This window comes from Crocuta crocuta, unplaced genomic scaffold (genome assembly GCF_008692635.1).
Source record: "Crocuta crocuta isolate KB4526 unplaced genomic scaffold, BGI_CrCroc_1.0 scaffold89, whole genome shotgun sequence".
Taxonomy (NCBI): domain Eukaryota; kingdom Metazoa; phylum Chordata; class Mammalia; order Carnivora; family Hyaenidae; genus Crocuta; species Crocuta crocuta.
Window position 1 is genome coordinate 5,511,719 of NW_027551559.1, and position 25,496 is coordinate 5,537,214.

General features: G+C 42.3%; 1 pseudogene; it reads left to right on the forward strand.

The window, feature by feature from the left end:
• The first annotated feature begins 14,161 nt into the window (after nt 1-14,161).
• On the forward strand, nt 14,162-24,977 carry LOC144219442 (high mobility group protein B3 pseudogene; annotated as a pseudogene).
• Nucleotides 24,978-25,496: the final 519 nt, after the last annotated feature.

Genomic DNA, 25,496 nt, shown 5'->3' on the forward strand with positions numbered 1-25,496 from the left:
TCAAATCTTTACAAATGTATTTTGTAGGGGATCTTTTCTTTTTACCTGATAATAAGACACTGTGCTATTATATACCTGGAATAGATGTTGCATATTATTCTTTACTGTATGTTAGAAATTCATTTGCTAGTATTTTATGTAACATTTTTGTATCTATTAATAAATGTAGTTGTTAGTGGGGCACCTGGCTGGCTTAGTCAGTTAAGCATCTGACTTCAGCTCAGGTCATGATCTCAAGGTTCACGGGTCTGAGCCTCACATCGGGCTCTGTGCTGACAGCTCAGAGCCTGGAGCCTGCTTCAGATTCTATTTCTCCCTCTCTCTCTGTCCCTCCCCTACTTGTACTTACTCTCTCTCAAAAATAAATGAATAAACTTAAAAATGAAGTCATTAGTGTGTTTATTCTGTGTGTGGTACTTTAATTTTTTTATCTTTTTATTGCATTTATTGTAGTTAAAAGAACTGACTTTTGTTGCCATGTGTATTATAATGCCAGATATCTCCTTGCAGATGAAAACACAGTGAAGCAGGCAGGCTTGGTCCAAGGACCCAGAGGGGAGTCTCCCAGATGACCGGCCTGGAGGGTTCTTGGCTTCATGCATGGTAGAAATCAAACACAAACCCGAGAAAGTGGAAACAGTTTATTGAATAATGTGAGTGACAGAGAATCACAGACGGAGAGACTGAGAGACTTAGAAAGGACACAATGAGTATCATCATAGCTTGAGGCAAGAAGTATGCATTGGAAAGGGTCTAGGGTGTGTGTCCCTTCAGAAATCCAAGGTAGGGTCCAATCAAAGGCAAGAGTCATGTGACGAATAGGTATTATTCCATAAATTACCGAAGGCAGAGGGTGTGGATGCCAGAGTCAGCAGGCATTTGTTGGAACCTAATATCCAGGAACATGTATGGAATCTGACTCTTAAATGTTGTCAGGGGTTTGCAGCCTGGGACAAAGCTCAGAGCATGATAAACTTTCTTGTTTTCCCTTTGACATGGGATCATAGCTTCTTTGGCTCATTCAGAGGTGAGGCCTAACAGAAAAACAGAGACAGAGCCGCTCTAAAATGGAGTCCCTTGCGCTACCGTGTCTCACTGGGAAGAATCGATAGGAAATCCACTCGGAAGAATTTCCACGAACTTCGCTCCTGGAGGCAATGTCATGAGCAGACCCATCAAACACAGTGACAATCACACCCCTTTCGTGGAGAGAGAAGGATTATTCAGGAGGCAGAGCCAGGAATATGAAAGGTGCTGCTCAGAATCACAGAGAATTCGTCCGGGGCCTTGAAACCTAAACAAGACACCCAGAGCTCGCTTGGCTGGAGGTCAGAACTGCTATAGGCTGGTGGTTCCCTTCTACCCTCTAGCTCCCTTCGTGTGAATGGCCCACCTTAGTGTAGGACTGTAACTCTATACCCCTCCCAGCCACCCATTATCTCTCTGGCTCCTCGGGTCCCCAAGAGAGGGATTTTGCCCCAGGAACTGTATTCAAGAAATTATAGGTTAGTGTATGTTCATGTGTTGAGGCCCCAGGAGCCTCATCTACACCTTGACTTCCTTTTGATGAGATTTTGGATTCAAGTTGATGCCTGAGCTTTGCATGTGCAAGAAACAGGACTCATTGGGGCTCTGAGGCCGATTGTCATCAGGCAGAGGATGAAGTGGTCCAGCAGAAGCCCACCCCTGTGGTGTTTAGACCTTGTAAAATATTAGGTCCCCTTGAGAGTCAGTGGGACCTAATATTTCCTTCTAGACCACAGACTATGTCAGAAGTGAAAGCAGAGACGAACTCGCCTAAAAAGCAACACACTTCCATGTTTATTCTTAAATTTTAACATATTTCCTGGAGCGCCTGGGTGGCTCAGCCAGTTAAGCACCTGACTTTTGATCTCAACTCAGGTCATGATCTCACAGTTCATGAGTTTTAGCCCCACATCAGCTGACAATGCGGAGTCTGCTTGGGATTCTCTCTCTTCCTTTGTCTCTCTGCCCCTCCCTCTCAAAAGATATATATAAGCTTAAAAACAATTGTTTTAAAGAAGTTGAGTAAGATGCTTGTTGTAAACACTGTTCTAGTTTTCTTTAACCTGAACTGGAAATTCAAAAAGCTTCTAAAACTAGCAAGGTGACTAATGGCCACCAAAGTGATTACCCCTGGCCTAGATTTCAGCAAAAAAGCAGTATGTCTGTTCTAAGTTGAATTTGTGCTTTAAGAAAAAGAAAAGTGGTAGTTGTGAGGACTCCTACTTGGCCCAGGAGGCTAGCGAAGGGACATGTTAAAAAACAAAATTTAACTAAGTAAATTTGTAGATGGAATTGATTTTATTAGAAGATTCATGAACGTGCCCATATCCCAGCTAGCAAGTAGAGAGGAGCTCTGAGGAATTATACAAATTGGAAGGTTTTTATCGGGAGGAAGGCACAGCATGAGAGGGACCAGCAAAAGTAAAGATTGGTTCAGTTAAGATCACCTTGCCTTGTAGGGGAAGGGCAAGGGGTCTTCTTAGGTCGATTGCCTCAAATCCCTTGCAGGGTAGAGAGGGCCCATATGACAGGTTACCTCCTTGGTGCTTATCTGAAAGTCCCTGACTGACAGGTTACAGCACATTTGTGGGGGGGGGGGGGGTGNTTGGCCTGGCCCACCTGAAGCCATTTGGGGCCTGTGGGGTTTTTGTTGTTGTTGTTTGTTAGTTTGTCTATTTGTTTGTTTTTTAACAGATGTTAATTCCGCTTCTGCAAGGTGTCAGTTTGATTCAGTCCAGGGTAGCAGTTTCTCAGCACATCTGCTGTCTGGTTGCTCTTTCGTGCTCAGTACATCTGGGAAACCAGATGTGATTAGTTAAGTAGCTCCGTCACATATCAAATCCCCACAGTGCCTGCATGTCTCTTTATTCCCAAAGGTCATGTTCAAATGGACTGTGGATCCCTGAGAACCCTTTTACCCCAAGTATGGCTTGTCCGATGGTGGACATGTCAGCCTAGTACCTCCTCACTGGACCAGGTGGAGACACACCTCACCCCTGCATGGCCTGTGTTCTGGCTCTGTGGAGGGGAAGAGCATTATTCCTGTCCTCATGGAAAGCAGGGGAGTAGGGGTCCAGGAAATAAAGCTCTGTTTTTATTCATACTACAGCTCCATCAATCCGAGCACACACAACTTTCTCCTTAATGCCCATCTCACCCAGTGAATGAGGTTCATGGGAGTTTTTTCTCAAGGAAGTTTAGTTGTAGACGGCTGTTAAAATGCACTAGTCTAAAACTGTCATTTTACAAATGAAAGGCAGATATTCTCACTGTGATTTGCACAACTAGAATACAGAAAAGGCCAATGATTTAGCCAGAGTCACTCGGGCACATGCTTCTAAGAAGTAGTCTAGGAAATTTGAACACAGAAGCATCGATGCCAATTTGGGGGTTTAACTTTTAAACCTACTGATTCACGCAGGGATGCTGCGATAAATTCTACACTTGTCAATCTGTAAACACTGTTTTCTTATCCCTGTAATCAAGAAGTGGGTAACTTAATGATGTGTTGTAAAACACCACATGGAAAACATCATGGTTTTGGATAGCTATGGCATTTAAGCAAATACACTTAATACTATTTTGAATTGGGGAGGCTGTATATATTGTGTTGCTCATGATAAAAAAAATATTTAGGGGGTGGTTCATAGGCATTTGCAGCACCATGGAGACATTTGGCAGAACCTTGATCCTTCAGAAGTTCTTTTCACAAAGCAGTAGGGCAGCAGCCAACGGAGAGAAAACGTCCATGCAGGTCATGACTGCACACAGACCAGTCAAAAAGACCTTGGCCAAAAGTCTGGATCAGGCCCTCATGGTTGAATTCTAAAAAATGTCTGAGGATGCTGAGTTTCTCATAGGAAGAACCCAAAGCACGTTACAGAGAAAGAGGTGCCTTCTATGGAAAGGCACACTTGTAATAGAACTCCCAGAAATGGTAGAAAAGAGATACACCACATTCAGGGTGGAGGCCCCAAGGAAGTACTGATTCCTATAAAGGAAAAGTCCAGCCCACTTTCTTTCGTACCTCTATTTTCAGTTTTAGAGCATCTCTGTAAGAAAGAGAATAAGACATTAAAAATCAAATTAGGTAATTCGGTATGGGTCCCAGTCCTATGAGCCTCAAGAATTTTAGCGGTCTCAAGTGACCATCTTCCCAGAATCAGTTCGCTAATATATGAACAACTTGAAGCGAAGTGGTAGGATCCCAATATATGTGTGTTTGGGGATGAGGATATAAAACTAGATTTCTTTCATACACATACACACACCACTTAATCCACAGGGAGTTTTCACAATATTTAGTACTTGAAGCATCAGTACCCACAATTTCAAGCTAGTTGCTGAAATATATTAGGATTATCAAAACATTGCTTTAAAGCAACTCATTCACTTGAGTGAATGGAAAACAAGCAAAATATTTAGTGACATTAAAGCCTCAGGAGCAAAGTCACACTCATTCACTTGAGTTGCTTTAAAGTCTTCTGGCTTCAATATGGAAACTGCTGAAAGTTCAACACATTTGGATTCTGCAGACCAATGCCAAGTACAAGTGTGGGGATCCTAGATGTCAGAGCTCTTTGCCTCATCTTAGTAAACACTTCTTACCCTCTGTGTAATTGACCAGTTTTTTAAAATCTTTTTTTAATGTTTATTTATTTTTGACAGAGAGAGAGACAGAACATGGGTGGGGAAGGGTCAGAGAGAGAGGGAGACACAGAATATGAAGCAGGCTCCAGGCTCTGAGCTGTCAGCAGAGAGCCCAATGTGGGGCTTGAACTCGTCAACTGCGAGATCATGACCTGAGCCGACGCTGGACACTTAATCCACTGAGTCATCCAAGCACCCCTAACCAGAGCTTTTAAACAAAGGGACTTCGTGTTTTTATTTAAACTAGTATTCTTTTGGGGCGCCTGGGTGGCTCAGTCGGTTAAGCACCCAACTTCGGCTCAGGTCATGAACTCACAGTTCGTGGGTTCCAGCCCCACATCAGGCTCTGTGCTGACAGCTCAGAGCCTGGAGCCTGTTTCAGATTCTGTGTCTCTCTCTCTCTCCGACCCTCCCCTGCCCATGCTGTCTCTCTCTCTCTCTCTCTCACAGAAATAAAAACAAACAAACAAACAAATAAATAAAACTAAACTAGTATTCTTTTTCCTGCTGGTACAAGTGAAGGTGAAGTCAGGAATGATTATTAAGAAGAGCATGGTACGGAAAACAAGCGAAATGTTTAGTGACATTAAAGCCTCAGGAGCAAAGCCACATTCTATGACATTTCAGGCTTAGTAGGGTCTGAGAAGCCATCTGGAAAGATGTCTCCCTGTCCCTTGCTATTATTCAGTCACACAGCTTGAATGTATCACCCAGAGAGGAAGGACTAGCTTTTTTATTAAAAATTACTTTTTCTCCAGCCACATATGGTCATTCCATTTGCCAAGAGAATGTGTCATCATAAAGATACCTCAAAAGGTGAACATTTGAATTGCAAATCTTTAAAGCAAAAAAGTGTAAATATTGTACCAAATCTCAGACACTTTAGTGAGAGGCCAATGATTTAAGCCAACAAATGATTCCCAAAGGTGTCCAAGAGTAATTTTTGAGAAAAACAATAAAGGTGTCCATTTCATTAATTTTTAAGAGATGTCCATTTTAAAATCAGATCACTTGATGCTCAAAAAAGATTCATGGGGAAAAAAATTAATTCTACTTTAAGACAAGTGATTTTGGAGCACCTGGGTGCCTCAGGATGGGTCATGATCTCTCAGGTTATGGTTTATGAGTTCACGCCCATGTCAGACTCTGTTGACAGCCCAGAGCCTGGAGCCTGCTTCAGATTCTGTGTCTCCCTCTCTCTCTGCCCCCTCCCCCATTCTCACTCTGTCTCTTCTATCTCTCTGTTTCTCTCTCAAAAATAAATAAACATTAACAATAAAAAAAAAGACAAGTGGTTTTACCTGCAAAAACTAAACGTGAACAACGTGAATGAACTTGATTATTCATTTCACCTTAGATGATGAGCACTTAGTGGTCAGCTTCTGTCAGCTGTCCGTTGTGGGGTTAACTTGTGGTTTACATTTACTTGACATTTGTATTACTTAAAATTTAACCTGTATACATATTTATATGATGTATAATGCCATCATAGATTCTTGACATCCCACATTAATTCTCTGCGGTAGCCATCGGGGTGCTCCGCTCAGATCTCACGCTAGGAAAACAACCTATGAGGAGCACAGTAGGCTGACAGCTTAGTTTCTAGACATTGACATTCACCACAGACTTCACGCTGAGGCCTCACTCCCAGATACTCCCACCAAATGAATGCGGTGAGGGTATTAAGAAGCTCTTGTTTCCTAATGCAGGATTCCTCTTGGGTAATTCCCCCCCCCCCATTTTTATACTGATAAAATACACATCACATAAAATTTCTATTTTATACATATTTTTTCAAACTTATATATAAAATTTTATATATTAATGAATGTATGTAAATGTAAATATAAATATAAATGGAAATAGAGGCTCAAATTGCAGGCCCCATAATTGAAGCTATATATAGCAGAGCTTCAAGATTGAGCATACTGAAAGAGAAGTTAAAAAGAGAGAGAGAGAAATTATTCTCATTATTGAAGACAAAAGTCTTAATTCCATGAAGGGGTGGGAATCACAGTGTTTCCTAGACCTGACTTACTAATAGTCCGTCCCATGATGCTTTATGGTGGGGCGTGGTAGCCATCAGTGCTGTTCACTAGTATCCCAAACCCCCCTCCTTTGGAAAAGTTGCCATCCTATTTCAGATTAGGATCTGCCTGTGACTTGCTTTGGACAATGAAGCGTGGGCAGGAGTGGCCACGTGTGTGTACAAGTGTGCAACTGTCGGGTGAGTCCCTGTGGGGCTCTGTCAGCTGCAGTGAGGACGGGGGCACAATATGGAACCCACATTGGTCCACCTTGAACACAAAGTCAACCACTGTTGTTTGAAGGCACCTAAACGTGGGCATTGTGGGTTACTGCGATTGCTACTGTGTGTAGGGATCCTACACATGGTGCAGAGGCGTCCTGCCTATACTAACATCTGTCTGAGATGGCTCAGTCAGAGAGGACACTCACTGGGCCACAGTGACTTTTCCTGCCCTAAGATATTTTACCACAAATGCCCTAAAGAATTTTGTGTGCTGGGTTTTTAAAAAAAACTTTTTAATGTTTATTGAGTTTTGAGAGTGAGAGAGACAGACAGACAGAGTGTGAGTGGGGGAGGGGCAGAGAGAGAGAGAGAGACACAGAATCTGAAGCAGGCTCCAGGCTCTGAGCTGTCAGCACAGAGCCCCATGCAAGGCTCGAACTCAAAAAACGCGAGATCCTGAGCTGAGCTGACGTCCAACACTTAACTGACTGAGCCACCCAGATGCCCTTCGGGTGCTGTTTTTAACATTGTTTTAATGTTTATTTATTTATTTTTGAGTGAGAGAGAGACAGAGGATGGGGCGGGGAGAGGCAGAGAGAGAGGAAGACACAGAATCCCAAGCAGGCTCCAGGCTCTGAGCTGTCAGCACAGAACTGGACCAAGGGCTCAAAGTCAGGAACTGTGATGTTGGGAGCCATTCTGAGCCCACTAGTCGAGAAGACTCCTGGTGAGGTTAAAGCANTGACATCATGACCTGAGCTAAAGTTGGTGGCTTAACTGACTGAGCCCCTCCTGGTTCCCCTCATGTGCTGTTTTTAAATAATATCCTTTGATAATAACTGAGCATAATTTTGCTATATTACTTAGAGAAAGAGACCTTCTAAGAAGATAAGGTAATTCCATTCAAGTACATATGACTGGTGTTTGTCTTGGTTGATTGGTATAAAGCCAATATTTAAAGCAATTAAACAGATTGCTTATCCTATTTTCTAAAAATTACTTAATTTAGCCAAGTTTCAGACATGCATTTAATAATGCATCAGTGAAGATTGTCATAGACCAGAAATCCTCTTTTTTTGTTTTAACAGTCTAAAAACAGTGCCTAATGCAGTTTATATGTGTACTGCTATTTGTTTCTTAAATTGATGACACCCAGAGATGGACAGAACCAGGAACATCATGGACACTTGTTTTTGTGGTGCTTGTCAATTACACACTTTGTAGCTTACATTTTGAACAGAATCCTTTATCAAACAAAAGAAGGATTAAAGGGCATGTCTGCAAACTGTATAAGGTTTTAGGTATTTGCAGGGGGGTCAGGAAACCAGCCAATGATAACGCTTACATCTGATACTGAAGTCATGTGATGCAGTGAATACAAGGGATAACTCACAAATCACATAAACTATGCGCATGTTAGTCAGCCTGGCAGAGTCATGATTTATTTCTGAGGGTTTAGACTTTCTCCCCAGGGTTGATCTGGCTCATGTTAGTAAATTACCCGACGTTAACTGCAAGGGAAAGGTGGAGTTCTGAATTGTTTCCTTGCTGTGCCCGTTACTTCTATATTTAACTCTATTCAACGTGTATCCAAATCACCATGATGTCAGGTTTTGAAAAATGGATCCCTTTTCTTTCAGAGTTATAACCAAGTACATTGTGTAACATTTGTTAACAAAACAAACACATTCTTTAAGCAGAGCTCAGAGATGCAAGATAACGAGATTCCTGCTTGGTGACTTTATTTTGTTTCATGTTACTTTTAATCTTCTTGGGTTTCTCACTGGTTGTGTCTCCATCAGCCATTTCCTATATTTACAGAATATTTTTTAAAAAGGAATCTCACTCAAAGTACTGCCAAATAAACCTGGCTCAATTTCCACAATTTTCAGTAAAATAAGTGATCTGTTCATAGCCAGAGTACTCGTGTGGGCTGATGTAAATACACTTTGGTACGTGGTACTTTTCAGCTGATGAAATCACTACAGGAAAATTTCCCAGATTTGGTATGCCATGAGTTTGCTGAATGTCCACACTTCTAAGTTTTGCAGATCTTACAATCTGCATGTTATGTAAGACCTCATATACTTCTGGTAAATCCTAAGGGGAAATGCAGAAATGGGGCCTGAAAATATATATAAATGTGTGTGACATATTGGAGATGTTTGGAAGAAAAGCACTACATAAATCCACTTTTTAAAAACTGTTATATATGTTTCCTTTAGTGCTTGGAGTAGGTTATTTTAAGCAATTTTTTAATGAAATAAACTAAGTAAAAATGTAAGCCTATTTGAAATAAAGGATATACTATATAACTAGTACACTTTTCCAGTAGGCTTGAAGATTGCAGACATAGTGTGTTCCTAAAACTTGCCAAAGTATTTGGGATGCCTGGGTGGCTCAGTCGGTTAACTGTCCAGCTCTTGATTTCCGCTGAGGTCATGATCTCATGGTTCATGGGATCGATCCCTGAGTGGGGCTCTGCCTGCTTGGGATTCTCTCTCTCCCTCTCTCTCTCTCTTTCTCAAACTAAATAAATAAATAAACATTAAAAAAGCTTGCCAAAGCATAGAGTCTATTTAAATACATTATTTTCCCAGAAAACAAAGAAAATAGATACAGCAAACCTGTATAAATGGAAACAAATATCATATTGTGTCCTGTACTATGAGCTGGGGGAGAAAAATGGTTTTCAAGCCGCTTGAAATAATATGTGGGTGAGCTGACCAAAATTTACAGCACCTGCCCTCCGTGCGTAAAATATATCACTCTTTCAGGGATATGGTGAAAATCAGTCTCCTGGGTCATTGACAAGGTGAGGGCATGAATCTTTCAGTAGCATATAAGCGAATGATGTTTTGTTTCCTGAATTCTCATTCCTCTTTCAGTTAAAATTTGGCACCAGAGTCATGGACACTGTCTCCTTTTTACATATGTACTTGTTTTTGTCACCAGACAAAGCTGGCTCTTAAATTAAAAATAAAATAAAATTTTATTTTAAAATAAAATTCAGCCACGGATAAATTAATAGCTTAATGTGCAGATTCACAGAGCTATCAAACTCTGACTTTTCACTTCTAACACAATTAAAAAAAACAGCAACACGAAATCAGCAGACACAGAGGGACGTATCTGGAGCCTAACATGACTTCCACGGTGGTGACTTTCAGCCATGGTTACAATTTGAATGTGACCGTCTGAAGCCCCAGTATCCCTCCCCTGACGGGACCAGTGGACGCAAGGCCGACCACGTGTGCCAGTGAAGGCATCCATGTAAGGAAAGTTACATTTGAAGATATTTGCCAGAACTTTACACTTCACATTTGGAAAAAAAGGGAGGAAGGGGTGTCTAATCTTTCAGTAGCATATAAGTGGATGATTTTTTGTTTCCTGAATTTTCCCACCTGCCTACGTATGCTTTTTTAAGGAAACCAGTCATATTTTAGTATAACACATATATTTCTCTCTCTCTTGTTGAGAAATGGCACATGAAAAATGAACTGTCAGGGGTACCTGGGTGGCTCAGTCAGTTAAGCATCCGACTTCGGCTCAGGTCGTGATATTGAGGTGCAAGAGTTCGAGCCTGGCATTGGGCTCTGTGCTGCCAGCTCAGAGCCAGGAGCCTGCTTCGGATTCTGTGTCCCTCTCTTTTTCGGCCTCTGCCCTGCTCACGCTCTGTCTCTGTCTCTCAAAAATAAATAAACGTTAAAAAAATGTTTTTAAATGAACCATCATACCTGGAAAAACAGTCCCAACCTTGAAACTAGTTTTTCAGTAATATTATTATTCCTCTTTCAATTGATACCACAATAATTAGAAAGCAAAGAGTAGCTCAGAAACGCTGCCTTAGGGAGGTGGGCTGTTGTTCTTAAACACTGCGAATTATTTTTCAGTGGTGTTCCTTTACTTTAGAATATTTATAAATATCTGAACAACCACGGTCCGGTTATTTTTAGAGACTCCAGAGATTTTCATTCACTGTTTGGCAATGATTATTGCCAAATGAATACTTGTAGCATTTCTTTTATAGTTGGTAAATGTATTTGTTTTGGGATTTTGTGTAAGTCACTTGAGACTGGAATTCCCACAGCTCTTTTTGGAACTCACTCTTGAAGAGTATCAGTTGCCAATTTTATTTTATTTAAAAAATTTTACAGTTTATTTATTTTTGAGACAGAGAGTGACAGAACATGAGTGGGGGAGGGGCAGAAAGAGAGGGAGACACAGAATCCGAAACAGGCTCCAGGCTCTGAGCTGTCAGCACAGAACCCGATGCGGGGATTGAACCCACGACCCGAGAGATCATGACCTGAGCTGAAGTCGGATGCTTAACCAATTGACCCACCCAGGTGCCCCAGTTGCCAATTTTAATGCATCTGGACTTTTGGTTTCATTGATAACATCATAATTTATACCACTATCTATTCTAGCAGTTAGTGAGCCACTAACAGAAAAGAAAACATATCTTTTACACCCCAGGACGTTTATTATTGACACTATTGGAAATAAATAAGATTCAGCCAAACAGTTTCATTGTGATACAAGGAAGCTTAAGAGACCAGACAAACACCAAAGACGATTTGTCTCATAGTATGTAGCAATACTGTATTCTAACACGGAGAAGAGTAAAATCAACTACCCATTTCAAGTTGATATTGATTTGATGCTTTGAAGTATTTTAAACTCTTTAATTTTAGTTAAAATTCCTTATGTTTAAACACGTGTAATTGCTCCAGAAGGAGACAACATGTCAGCTTCTGGCTATTTGGTTTCTCTGTTTTGGCTTTAGTTTCTATTGTTTCTATTCCATTTTCTCAGTGGGCACTGAGAGTGGTGAGCAATTGCTAGAGGCCTTCCGCGTGCACTGGCTGGGCCTCCCCTTTCCCTGGAGTTCTGTCCTCCGACTGCTCAGCAGCACCATCAGCAGAGTTGAGAGTCACCAGCTCCAGGTGATCCCACATCTAAGTGCAGCCACCGACGGCCCTTTACTTGGGCCACTTACTCTTTAGGGCTCAGACTTGTCCTTCTGACAGGTGTGTGATGATAATGACTCTTTGACAAGTTGTTTTATGTGAAAAGTTGAAACTCTATGCAAAGATTTTAATCCAGGACTAAGTCCTAGTAAATGGCGGCTCTGATCTCAATGGTTAGTGCCGGGTAACTCAATTCTGCAGACCCCATTGAGAGAATCTACCAAGTGAGTGGGGACTGGCTTTCAGTTCTCCCTGGAAACAACTGATTAGACCACTATGTTCATGACCGGCTTAAAAGATTTGGTAAATATTTTGTGTTTGTGGAAAACGTATATTCAGAATAAAAAAATTCCTTTATTTTTCCCTTCTGTATTTTTGGATTGCTGTTTTGAAAATTTACATGATTTCAAGTTGTAATGAATTTGAGAAAAGACAGAAGATGCTTGAGAATGAAGAGAAGCCTTCTGATGCATGAATGAAGAAGACTGACCAAGGCTCATGGCTTGAATGTGCCAATATTATCACATGTGGAACGAAATGCTTATCTTACAGAGTCAAAGAAAACCCGTCTCCCCCAGACTGCGTCGAGGCCACCACTGCCAAGTTTTCTTCCACCTGGACTCCTCGGATTGCAATTGTGTTGTTTGTACTTGAGAGGACACAGATATTTCAGACAACGGGAGAAGAGGCAGCCGTGGCTAGCAGAGTGCGCCACAGGGTTTCATCAGTGAGCGGATCCTCATTCTTCTCCAGGCCAATGGGGTGGGGGTATCAAACCTCCCTTTTGTCGTTCTTTCCTGTGATCATCTGGTTTGTGTTTCAAACAGGCCTTGGTAGGTGAGCTTAATCGTGACACTTAGCCTGTTCCTGAGATTGACAATCCCTGCATGTTCAGAAATAAAGGAGTCTGAAGTGGGAAGGGTAGTGGTGGAGTCGGGGTGAGGAAATGGTGCATGCCTTTCATTCCATGGGAAATGGGACCTGGCATGATCCGCAGCTTCCTGGGTAATATCCATGGGTTGAGTCCCCATGGGCCAGAGGCATCTCCTTCTTCTGATCTGTGTGAAGCACTGACCAGACTCCCCACTTCCTTTCCACTTCTTGATTATCCTGGTCTCCATAGAATAGTCAGTGATGGGTGTGAATTTTAATTTTCAAATAAATGTGACAATGGCTTTATTAAAAAAAATAAGAGAGAATCGTTTTTCTGCAAAGATTTTCTACGATACTTTTTGATCCAAAGAAGGTTTGGTATTAAAATCAGTTCCTCACCAAAATATGAAACTAAGATAATGCAGGAATTACTTTAAATGAGTGAAGTATGTCTTAATAAAGCAACTGCTTTCATGGTTTGACATTTGTATTTTCATTCTTTTGCTTCACAGCTTTTTTATTTCCTTTTGCCACTGTGTTCCACTAATGAAATTGCTCATGTGTTCTTAAAGATTCTGCTATCCCCAGAGACATCAGACTAGCACATTTAATTGTTTGAAAGGCTCTCCTTATAGACTGGCCTATATTTTTGTGTAAAGTGATTACTACCTATGAAGAATGGCACATAAAGATATCAATAACCCAACCGCGAGGCACATTTTAATGGCCGCAATTAGGGAGTAAAGGTTTACAAGATAGCTCCCAGCCTGTTCCTCATTCATTCTGGGTCCTTGGCTAAGATTTTACATCTCTTGTTTCTGGTTGGCCACCAGCCACTGCCCACTCAGTTTGGAAAAATGAAAAGACGAATGAATTCCTCACAAGGTGTTGTGATGTTGCTCATTAAGTAAAGTCATCTTTTTGGGGGTGCACATAGGGTATACAGCTTAGGAGTCACAGTCAAGAAAACATCTACCTCTTGGGGTTCAATTGATTGAAAAAGAATATTTTTTACAAGTTTTTTTTGAGAGAGAAATAGAGCGAGTGGAAGAGAGGCAGAAAGAGAGGGAAAGACAGAATCTCAAGCAGGCTCCGCACTGACAGTGCAGAGCCCCTTGCTGGGCTTGGGTTCATGAGTTGTGACATCATGACTTGAGCTGAAATTAAGAGTGGGGTGCTTAACTGGCTGAGCCCCCCAGGTGCCCTAAAAAAAGAGCATTTAAAAGAGGGCAATCCAAGAAGACATGTGAGGTTTCTGGGGAGGTTTCAGAGGAGAGAGCCGGTGAGGAAAAGTTGAGAAAATTAAGAATAAATGAGTGGTTTTAAGAATCCTTATCTGAGACGGCTCTCATGGAGACAGCTAGAGTGAGGCTGGAGAGTGCTGAGCCTCACGTTGTGCCCTGCGTTGCCCAGACCAGTGAACAATACAGTCAGGATGGCTAAAGGTGATCCCAAGAAGCCAAAGGGCAAGATGTCTGCTTATGTCTTCTTTGTGTAGACGTGCAGAGAGGAGCATAAGAAGAAAAACCCAGAAGTCCCTGTCAACTCTGTAGAATTTTCCAAGAAGTTCTCTGAGAGGTGGAAGACAATGTCTGGGAAAGGGAAGTCTAATTTGATGAAATGGCAAAGGCAGATAAAGTGCGCTATGATCGGGAAATGAAGGATTATGGACCAGCTAAGGGAGGCAAGAAGAAGAAGGATCCTAATGTCCCCAAAAAATCACCGCCTGGATTCTTTCTGTTCTGTTTGGAATTCCGCCCCAAGATCAAGTCTACAAATGCTGGTATCTCTATTGGAGATGTGGCAAAGAAGCTGGGTGAGATGTGGAATAACTTAAGTGACAGCGAAAAGCAGCCTTACAACAACGAGGCAGCGAAACTGAAGAAGTATGAGAAGGATGTTGCTGACTATAAGTCTAAAGGAAAGTTTGATGGTGCAAAGCGTCCTGCAAAAGTTACCCGGGAAAAGGTGGAAGAAGAAGATGAAGAAGAGGAGGAGGAAGAAGAGGAGGAGAAGGAGGAAGATGAATTTAAAAAAAAAAAAACCTGTTTATATGTCTCCTTGTGAGTACCTTAGAGTAGGGAGCACCATCATTGACACCTCTCTTATTTGAGACATGTCTATTGCCCTCGTTAGGTTTAATGACACAGTTGGGTCATGGTCATATTGTAGCCTCTTCAAAGTGCTCTAGAAATTGTTAGTGGTTTACATGAAGCGGCCATGGGTGTCCGGAGCACCCTGAAGCCATACCAAAGTTGTACAGATTTCCAAACATTTTTAAAATGAAAAGGCTCCTGTATTCTCCTCACTCTGTGCACTTTGCTGTTGGGGCGACAAGGCATGTAAAGATGTTTCTGGCATTTCCTTTTTGAGTTTGTAAGGTGGTGTTAACTCTATGGTTATTGGCTACAAATCTTGAGTTCTCAACTTTACATATGTATAGTTTGTAAAAAGGACAGAGCAACCGAGACAAAGTCTTGATGCTCCTTGCCTTGAGGCTGTGGGGGAAGCCCCTTTTGGAGGGCTGTATCTCAGGGCGTGCACTGTGAGGCTGGGCCTGTGGACACAGCAGTGGGCATCCGTTTAGCTTCAGGTTGTCTTGTCTCTGTATATAGTGACCTAGCATTCTGCTGCCATTCTTAGCTGTGGACAAGGTGGGGGTAGGAGGTCAGCTGGCATGAGAAGTATTTGGATCTCTTTTAGTTAAGTGCGGTAGTTTTAAACTGTTTGTTTTGAATAGAATTCCCCTAGGACCCAGCAATAGCACTGCTAGGAATTTACCCGAGGGATACAGGAGTGCTGATGCATAGGNAGAAGCCAACTTGACAATAAACTATTTTTAAAAAAATAAATAAATAAATAAACTGTTTTGAAACAAACTGTAGAACTCTTCATTGTCAGCAAAGTGAAGAGCCACTACATCAATGAAAGTTCAAGAACTTTCTGTCCTAAACTCAATTTGCAACATTCTGTTATTTTTTTGTACGTTAAGAATGCTGAAATGTTTCTGAAGTAAAATAAATAGTGTTACATTTAAAAAATAAAAAGAATCCTTATTGTTTAGATCCCCTCAGCTGTGATGGTACAGAGTGAGGCTCTCCCTTATAAGAGCACTTCTACTCGCAACCCCAGCAAGTCTCTCGGGCTTGCCGAGCTCAGCACGTTTACGATGCATTTCATACATGCCTGGGCAGGGTGGCCAGCAGTTATGTCCAACACAAGTGAATCTGTATGTGGACTGAGCTTCAGGGTGAGAAGGTCTAACATGTAATTATCAACCTGTATCAGAACTTCACTTGTCTCAGGGGCGCCTGGGTGGCTCAGCCTGTTAAGCATCTGACTCTTGATTTCCGGCTCAGGTCATGATCTCAGGGCTTGTGAGATCGGGCCCCAAGTCGAGCTCCTCACTAACAGCGCTCAGAGCTTGCTTGGTATTTTCTCTTTCCCTCTCTTTCTTCGCCTCCCCCACTGATGCGTGTGCCCTTTCTCTCTCTCATTTTCTCTCTCTGTCTCTCACAATAAACAAATAAAAGACCTTCTCTTTTCTCAGGGATGGGTAGTTCTGCACAAATGGCAACAGGATGTGTGCCATTCAGATTTGTGGTTCAACTCAGCAAAGAGTCACTGCAGTCATGAGCCCGTGTAGTGAAAATAAGGGGGACTTAGAGAAAAGAGAGGGAGGGATAGAAGAAAGCTTCTTCCTGTGGCTCCAGTGCCTGCTGATCAGCCTCACTTTCCATGGTCCCAATTTCCATGAGGCAGTCCCTATAAATATGTGGTTCTAGCTGCTGGGCTCCAGAAATGCCCCCGTCCCCATTACTCTATCAGCCCCCACACTCACGTGTTTACCATCACCCTTAATTACCTTTCACTTGACTTCTCACTCTTCTGTCATGGATAAGTCCCTATATTGAATTGCCCTTGTTTAAAATCTCTGGAGTGTCTCCTCTTTTCTTGCCAGGACCCTGACAGATTTAGAGAAAGTCTCTTGGGGCTCCGTGAAGTAAATCAAGTGAAAGAGGCAAGAGACCAGTGAATTGGGCCAATTACTCTGAATAGACATCTCTGTAGACATAGTCTGTTGAGGTTAGAAAACCTCAAATTGCACCTTGTGAAACTTAGTGGCTGAAAACATCAAAATTTGGCAGTTTGGCCAGGGACATCAGCAGGGACAACTCAAATCCTTCCCACAAGGCATCAGGTAGGTGTCCAAAGTAGGGCTGGAAGTTCCATTTCCAAAATGGCCTCACTTATATGGCTTACTCCTGGCTGTTGGCTGGGTACTCAGCTGGGATTGTGGGTCCAACTCTCTGTACTGCCCCACATGGTGTCTTCATGTGACCATGTTGGTCATCTCCCAGTATGGCCATCTTGGATTAGTCAAAGTCTTACATAGTTTGGCTTCCCCTAGAATACAAAAGCAGATGCTTCCAGGAATATTCCATTTCTGAGCCCAGAAGTCCCAGAATATTATTTATACCACCTTGTATTGTTCAAATTAACCAGAGATTAGCTAGATTCAAAGGGAGGAGAATTTGCCTTTATCTCTGCATGAAGAGTTGCAAGATAACATTATACAAGAGCACATGGGAATGGAGACATGTTTCTGCCATCTTTGGAAATATGATCTATCATAGCTGGTTGGTTGGGTTTCATGCATTATTTGTCTTGTTCCACATTGGATTCCTTACTGTCAGTGCAGCATTGCATCAAATTCAGCTCAGCAAGGATATGGAAACTTAGTCTCCAACTATATTTGGCTTCTTTTTAATTCTTTCTTCTTTGATGCATGCAAATATTTTCTAGCATTTTCTTACACCCTTTTCTTTTCCATTCCACCACTCGTTGTATTGAGCCAGCACTGTCTTTTCTAACTGCAATTAAATGTCGTCTTTTTTAACTTACCAGGTATCTATGATATTACTTTTCCCCTCTCAGTTGTCAGGTCTTCTCTCTTTTCTCATCTTTCTCAAATACTTTCTTTCCACCACCTTTTCCCTGAAGCCAACAGTACTCTGCTAATTTATGCCTCAGTTATTTCCCTTTCAAAGGAAGGTTGCCTCTATATACTATAAAAATATCTCATTGGATCTCAAACCAAGGATATCTGACTGGTTCGCCAATAGAACATACAACTCTTGATCTCAGAGTCATGACTTCAAGCCCCACCTTGGGTGTGGAGCCTACTTAAAAAAAGAAAAGAAGAAAGAAAGAAAGAAAGAAAGAAAGAAAGAAAGAAAGAAAGAAAGAAAGAAAGAAAGAAAGAAAGAGGAAGGAAGGAAGGAAGGAAGGAAGGAAGGAAGGAAGGAAGGAAGGAAGGAAGGAAGGAAGGAAGGAAGAAAAAAAGGAAGAAAGAAAAAAAAACCTAAGATAAATATTAAATGTCTCTTTTGGGCACAAGGGAGATTATGGGCCANNAGGTCTCTATAATATTGTGTGCATTACTTAGTGAAGATAAAAGAGATTATCAATTATAGTAGTTTTGCAAACTACAAAATGTTCTCAGTCTTGATCATAATTCCAAGATTTGTCAACTTGTCTTCATATGCATTGGGAAAAATAATCATGGTACCTGCTTGTATCCAAGCTCCCTCAAATATTTCTCATAAAAACAATTGTGTTTTTCTTGTTTTATACCAACCATAATTTGAAAGAAAATTTGCACATGCAATGATTACTTGCTCTCTGTTAGGAAGAGCCAAAACTTTCTGCACTGACGCAGAGATTCCAAACTCTTTTGGTTTATGGTCCATTTAGCATCTCAGCTACTTGTGCATCAGGACTCCTAGGCCAAAAGAAATGCCTACAGTTCAGCTAATTATGTACTTAAATCTAAACAACTTTGTGAGCTTTTAAATCCTGATTAGTTAGCACCTACCGGGCATTGAACAAATTCTTAATCCTTGGAATTATATTGGATGCTGCCTGTTCCACATTGATTTTTACTCAGTGCTTGGTTTTTATTTTTATTTATTTTTAAGTTTTTAAATGTTTATTAATTTTTGAGAGAGAAAGAGAGACAGAGATCGAGCATAAGTCGGGGAGGGGAGAAAGAGAGAGAGGCAGGGAGATGCAGAATCCCAAGCAGGCTCCAGGCTCTGAGCTGTCAGCACAGAGCTCAACCCAGGGCTCGAATTCACGCACCTCAAGATCATGACCTGAACCAAACAAAATCAGATGCTTAACCGACTGGGTCTCCCAGGGGCCCCAGTGTTTGCTTTTTTTTTTTCTGTGAATCCAAATTCACAAATGTGGGATGACATCAAAAGTAATATAACAATTTAATATTAAGATTGTGAACGACCACAGACTAGAAGGTACCATGGTTTCAGACAAATGTCACTGTGTTTCACTAAATAATTAAAGATAGGCCTTGGGAATCCTGATAGTTCCTGAAGAGTAAAAAGATCTGTGGCACAGAGTTTGGGAATTGTGTTCTAGAATAGCCATTCTTAGCCAGGGGTGTTTTGCGCCCCAGGGCACACGTTATTTTCACAATTTGGGTGTCACTGGCATCTGGACGGTAGTGGTCAGTGATGCCACTAAATACCTATGATGCACAGGACAACCACACAACAGGGAATTATCCAGCCCCAATCTCAATGGTGCCAAAGTTTAGATGCCCTCTTCCAGATGTTTGGAAATGACAAACATGTTAGCTTAAGGAAAGGAGATTTTGGATTTTTTTTTTTCTCTTCTAATCTTTGTAACCCAATCTCTGATCTTTCACAAAAACTTGGGATCTGATATCTGGTATGCCCCCCTCTTTCTTAAATGTGAAGACTGACGAAAGGTGGGATGGGTATACTGAAGATGGATTTCCAAAGTTCAGTAACGTTTCCTGGCCTGTTCAGCTCGCATGGGGCTTCTGTCTCATCCAAAATTACTGCTGGTAAGAAATAAATTCTGTGAGCTGACACACTAGAATATAAATAACCTCCCATTCCCCTTTCAAACTTTGAAGATCTTTTTATACCTGCTGTGCTGGCTCCGCCTTGGATTTGTAGGTCTTTTGTTTTCTGATTCACTTCTAAAATATTTTAGTTTGTGAGAGAGAGAGAATAAAAAGATGAGGCTTCTTTGAAATCTGAGACAAAATGAAAAAACATGACGAAAATAAAATGAAAGAGAATAAAGGAAAACCATTGGAATTTTGGAATGTCTAAGAGGGGGGAGCTTAACAAATTATGACAAGAGGAGGTACATACACACCATATTTGCTGTAGACGATTTTGGGCAGAACTTATTTCAGGTAAAATTTTGAACGCTGTGTGCCTTCCCATTGAGCAGAGAGAGATTGTATGTGGTTTGTCAGAGACAAGCGTGTAAGTAATCACAGTAAATGTGGTCAGTGCTCTCACAGAAACCCTTAATGTTGCCATGAGGCAGAAGCTGAGGACCCTAAGAAACTTATGGAAGACTTCACAGAGCGGGTGGAATTCAACCTGGGTCTTTGGGAGTTATTAGGATGTTGTAAGGAGAAAGGGCACAGGGCCCCCCAGACCGCTGAAACAGTACGTGCAAAGCAAAGAAGCACCAAGAGCATTGCCTTGTAAGGAGGTGATGGACATTATGTGTGCCAGGAGCATGGGGCGCATCCACTAAAGAGGTGTCAGAGGACAGTCGGACACACACCTGACAATCTTGAATAGGCAGGACCCCCTGGGCATTCTGGGAAAGAGAAATGCAAAAGCAACAAAGGTTAGACTGGGGATCAATCACCAACAGTTGAGCTTGTGTTGAGTAGAGGGAAATTTATGGAGGGGCCGAGTTGTCGGGAATACTCCCAGGATACTTTAGGGGCACTTCATGGTGGTGCAAAAGGCACATCCAGACAACTGCCCCAAATCCAGAAGGCCTGGGAAGCACTAGGACTCCCCAGGAGAGAAAAACAAACAGAGTAAGAGGCATGGAAGGGTGTGCCTGGACTCTCGAGATACAAAATTATAGGTGTGCCTAGTTCATGGTTCCTGAGCATTTCAAATATCATTTTTCTCCTTTGGGAAATGGTTTTAAGCTGAACATCATAAATAAATTCTCACTAATGTTCCTTTTCAGATCAATTAGTGTGAATTAATTGCATATTTTTATACAGTAAACAAATCTAATGATTTGTAAACTTCCTCCAGCCTGCTGTGCACCATGCTGCTTCTGGAAACTGGCACCATTTTATTTACTTGTGCAGACAGATGTTTTCCCTCTCGGAGAATGAAGCTATCAATCTGCAAGGATAGGCTGAGGAGAGCCTAATTTCTCACGTAAACATGCACTTTGCAGAAAGGGGGCAGTGGTTCACCAGGTGCCATGTCTAGAGCTGGTTCTTGGGTACTGGAAATTGATGAGAAGCCCTTCCTTTGTGAGAAAGGATAGTGAGGAAGAGGTCCTTAAATACCACTTTCTCCCTAATTCTCTCCTGCTTTCAGGAGCCTAACACCTTGACTCCCAGTGTCTGTGATTTTAGAACCTGGTACTGTTGGCTATATGCTTGTAAGGGACTTTGCTGATGGGCAGCAAAAGGGAAGTTCTGGAACAGCCGAGAAAAGTGCGTATGGAGATGGTGCCATTGGCATCTCCCAGTGTGTGAATTAATAGCCATTCTCATTTTCATTACTTACCCTCCTCTTCCTCCTCCTCCTCCTTCTATTGTTGGTGTTGTTGCTATCTGAGATGAAGGAGAATATAGTGCCATATGGTATAATAAGTTGCTCAGAAATCAAAACGTAGAGTTCTCATGGGTGGTTTGCAAAAACTTTGGCCCTTCCATAGTCACTATAAACTTGAGATATGAAAAAGCATCTTGAGGGGGGCCTGGGTGGCTCAGTCAGTTAAGTGTCCAACTTTGGCTCAGGTCATGATCTCACCACTTGTGAGTCTGAGCCCCACGTCGGGCTCTGTGCTGACAGCTCAGAGCCTAGAGCTGCTTTAGATTCTGTGTCTCCCTCTCTCTCTGCCCCTCCCCCACTCGTGCTCTTTCTCTCTCTCAAAAACGAATAAATGTTAACGATTGAAAAAAAAAGCACCTTGAAACTGGTGGGTTTTTATCAGTGAACACAGGAGGCTCTCCTACTGAACATAAACAATTTCACAAAACACTGGCACCAGAAAAGGTGAGTGACCATGGTGGAGGAAAAGAAAACAACATTCTTCTGCTGTCATGTCTGAACACACGGACAAAAATGCACATGAAAAAATAAGAATGCTTCTCAAACCACAGAAAATGACCAAACATTAGCCTCTGCCACCTCACCTCCTAGGTAAGACACAGAGAGATCCAATCACGGAATCACTTCTGCATTCTGACTTCACTCAGCCAGAGAAGAATTACATGCAGTTTCTTAATTACATGTCCCAAGTGACATGCAAACCCAAAGCCTTTCACAAGCTCCTCTTACTGAGAAGCTCCAAGGTCCTCCAAGGCCTGCGGTCTTTGTCACAACAAACCGACACATTTAACTCTGATTAGCAGCCTATTTCTTGTGGTATTTAGCTGCAGAGAATCAAGAAACTGCCTCCCAATCAAAATATGCCAAGCCAGGGTCGTCTGGGTGGCTCAGTCAGTATGCGTCCATCTCTCCCAATTTTGGTTCAGGTCATGATCCCATGGTTCATGCATTGGACTCTGTGCTGACAATGCAGAACCTGTTGGGATTCTCTCTCTTTCTCTCTTAAAATAAATAAATATTTTTTAAAAACTTAAAAACTGTCAAGCCAAATAAGCTGACAATGTGGGGGGAGGGGGCACCAAAGATATTTCAATATGAGAACCCCAAACCATCTCTTTGTATCTAGACTGTTGCCTCTAAGCTCCTCCTGTACAGAGTGTCACTTGAGGTCACTGATGATGGGAAGGATGGATAGGGGTGGGGTTTGTCCCTAGACAAGCAGGAGTCCCCCATGTCTGTCAGTCTGCTAAAGGGATGGCTCACATCCAGGGAAAGCCAACTGCTGCCAGCAAAACCAGGTGAGACCTTTTCGGGCCATCAGCTCTCATACACGACCAGCCTGCTGCCTCAGTCTCTCAAAGACAGGTCCACCTGAGCTGTTTTCTAGATGGTCATACGTGCCCAGATTCTCCCCCACATGAGGCCAAGGTTGGTGTTTTCCTTCAAATATATTTGCCAGTCTTTTTAGACTTCCGTATACTCTTTACAGACAAAACTAGCACTCTGTTCTGGCCCCAGAATGTACACTTTTAGATTTTAACTAGGACATGCCATCCTTTCTTTTGACTACTCTCAACCCATATTTTATCTAAATGACGTTTTTCATATAATTCCCTCATTATTTCAGCCTTTGTTATGTCACATGACATGCGATATGGCAATCCCTCCTTTAATTTTTCTAATACAGTGGGAATCTATAGTTTGCCAACGTGTTAAAGCTCAGGGGTCTAAAAGAACATTGGTTGAATTGTGTATCCATATATCTAGCTTGTCAGGGACAGACTGCTTCTGCCTCCTGGCGTTCACTTCCTATGAATGGAGCCCAGGGAGCGTACCCATGATAGGACTTTGCTAGAGATGAGTGGCTTCTCTGACTGGTCAGTGTGGGGCATACTAGGCATGCTGGACTTGGGTCTGTCCTTTTCTTCCTCAGGAGTGAGTTTGTCCAGGGAAAGCACGACATCACCTCAGCTCTTCCGTACTGTCTTATGGTACAGACCTGCCGCGGAACACCCAGTTTAATGCTAATGGAACCTGATGAAGAAATTGTCCTAATTTTGGAATTCTGTGAACAGTCTCCATTGGCTTTAAGACTGGATGACGCCTCCCATTTAGCCTTTATGTGTAGTCGGGATTATGCAGAGCACTATTATTATCTTGTAGAACAAGGTTATTTTATTTTGACCTCCAAGTGCTTAGTTTCTTTCCCCCCAAGATCAAGGGTGTAGGAAATATGCATATCCCAGAAATCCTCCTTGGGCTGATTTTAAGGCAAATTCATGTTTAGAGTAAAGTGGAGGATAGCAATTCTGTCTAGAAGAATCAGTTCTGAAAAGTATGTGCATCTCTGTCATGGTGCCTCTGGGGCATTCCTGCTTTCAGAGTTTCTTACAGACACACCCCAAGTACCAACTGAATGGATTGATGAATCATGGGTTCACGTATATGTGGGCCCCATGTGCTCCCCAGTGGGGCTCTGGTCAATCTCTGTGTGATGGTAGACAGGGCATTCTGTTTGTTCTGGTATTTCAGAATTAATCCCTGCCTATTTTAATCTTTTCTAATGTTTTTTTTTTTTGAGGCACAGAGAGAGAGAATGAGTGAGGAAGGGGCAGAGAGAGAGAGGGAGACACAGAATCCAAAGCTGACTCCAGACTCTGAGCTGTCGGCCCAGAGCATGATGCAGGACTCAAACTCATGGACCATGAGATCATGACCTAAGCTGAAGTCGAAAGCTTAACCTACTGAGCCACCCAGGTGCCTCAATCTGATAATTTAAATGAAAAACAGGTGACAGCATCACAAGTAGGCAGAAAGTAAAAGGGTGACAGTATTAATGATCCTAAGAAAGGTGAGTCACGGCACAACCTTCTGATGCAGTGAAAATAACGTCGGCCACCACAGCACAGTGATGACTTACTTGTCAGCGCACTGTGACACCGTTTTACCTGCAGAAATCACTTCATGAAGAAATTTGCATAGACGGCGCTTTCAAAGATGCTTCTGGGGCTTGCAGATTTCTGTGTGAGGTGTGAAGTTCACCTCCGAAGCAGAAACAAGTAGAAATGTACACTCAGTGAGGACGGCCAATGGCGGTAGAAGGCACTTTATGGAGGAGATGTTTTTCCTCATGCTGCCAACAGGGCTGGGAAGTCTGTCATGAGAAGGTCAAGATGATTAGAACAACAAAACAAGACCGTAACATTCTTAATGGCACGATACATCGGAATAATTGTTCTGTTATCAAAAAGTCAGAATGGGGAAAATTTAATAGATTCTAGGGCATAAGAGAGACAGTGCTGAAGAATTTGTGAGTTTGCCCAATTTTGTCCAGAGAAAAGGTGCTTTGGTTCTAAGGCGTTGTTACTGGCTGTTGGACAGATATCTCTAATGCTTTTAGGGATTGATGGAAGTATCCCTGATGAAACTTTAAGAGTCCTCCTTTCTAACCAGTCATACTCCCTGAGCAACCTTCTAGGTCACACGGTGGTCATTTACATACAGCAGAAGGAGGTATTCCAGGAAAATCCATGGCGCTAATAATAGCACCACCCTTAACCCCATTGAAAGTGACTAGATTGGCCCTCTGGTTTCTCTCCACACCTTGAGAAGGTATTAGGTTGAGATACTTTCTCTGGGCCTGGTCACTTTGGGGGAAGCTAGTGAAGCCGCCATTTTCCCTAGAGACCTCACCAAGTCCTATGCCCCTGGGTAGTTCTGCCTGACTTCACTCTGCATTAGCTTGGTCATCTTGGATTTTCCAGTCAGCATGATATGCCTCTGTTATGGTAGTGGTCTTTCAGTGTGGTTTTGGTGATGGAAACTGAGCCCCAACAGAACAGTTTGCTTGGAGGCAGCCACCTGGAAAGAAGAAAGAAAGTGCATCTGCTTTGGGAATTAAGAGCAAGCCAGCACTCCCAGTGGCATCAGTAAGAGTGCTTTCCTGCCCAGATGGTGCCGCCCCTTTAAGAACAAGAGAGAACCAGCACTACATCCCTCACACACACACACACACACACACACACACACACACACACACACACACACACAAGCCACCTG